Below are 1344 nucleotides of genomic sequence, written 5' to 3' on the forward strand. Positions count from 1 at the left end.
ATATATAAAGCAAATAATTTTTTAGTAGATCAAAATGTATTGGAAATTATCCCTCGTCAATAAAATTCTTAAATTATTTAAACGTGATTAGTAAAATAACATATAATTTATTTTAAAATATAAAATATATGTGCTAAAATTAAAATTCTATTATTATTGCATAAAATAACTTTTTAATCTTAAATCAAGATGGAAAATGTTTGAAAAGTCATAGGTGAATAGATTTGAATGTAATTGTTTGACCTACATAATTACTTAAATTTAGACATGTTCATGGGTTGGGTTATCCATTTAAGCCTAAAGGCCCGTCCGAAATATGAGAGGATTTGGTCAAAATTATTAAGCTCGAAAAATAGACTTGGGCAGAAAAAAATATGCATGTTTAAAATATGGGTTGAACTCGGGGCTTGGGCAAAATTTTAAGCTCATTTTTTGGGTCAAACTAAATGTAACATCCCTAACCCGTATCCAATGCTGAAACAGGGTTACAGAGCATTACTGGACTTACAATTGAACAAACATACATTTCATGTTTGTCTCACATTTAAATCAAAAACCATTCATAATCAATCATATAGTCCCTAATACGAGCCCTCGAGGCCCAAAATAGACATTAAAAATAGTTCAGGACTAAACCGAGTACTCAAGGAATTTTTCGAAAAACATTGAATTTTTTTCAAAGTGCAGGGGACACACGCCTGTGTGGCCAAGCCGTGTGTCTCAGGCTGTATGGGCATTTGAAATGGGGACACACAGCCGTGTCCCGACCCGTGTCCGTACCCGTGTGACTCACTAACTTGGGTCACGCGGCCAAACCACACGCCTGTGTGCCAGGCCGTGTACCTTTCGAAATAACCTCACACGCCCGTGTGCCAGGCCGTGTGCTAGGCTGTGTAAAAACTGGATGGTATATTGACTTGTGTCACATGGTCAAGACACACGCCCGTGTGCTAAGCCGTGTGAAGCTACTGACTTGTTTTCTTTAGAAATTACAGGGGACACCAGGCTGAGACACACGCCTGCATCTTTGCCCGTGTGGACAAAAATAGGTCTTTTTCCAAGCAATATTTCTCACCCAAATAGGTACCAACCTAAACACAACAATTTGCATATGACTATAACACAAATAGGCATTCAAAACCAACTCACATTAAGCTTATAACATGTTATAACATCACATACAACCATGATACTCATAGGCACCTCAATTGGCCACATAATTACATACCAACAATGTCTCCAAACTTACCTACATGTTCAAACACATATGCATCATTGTACCTAAAACTTAACATGTATATCACTTATCAAACTCAACTATTTGGTACCGAATATACCAATTCA

Source organism: Gossypium hirsutum, chromosome A12 (genome assembly GCF_007990345.1).
Source record: "Gossypium hirsutum isolate 1008001.06 chromosome A12, Gossypium_hirsutum_v2.1, whole genome shotgun sequence".
NCBI lineage: Eukaryota > Viridiplantae > Streptophyta > Magnoliopsida > Malvales > Malvaceae > Gossypium > Gossypium hirsutum.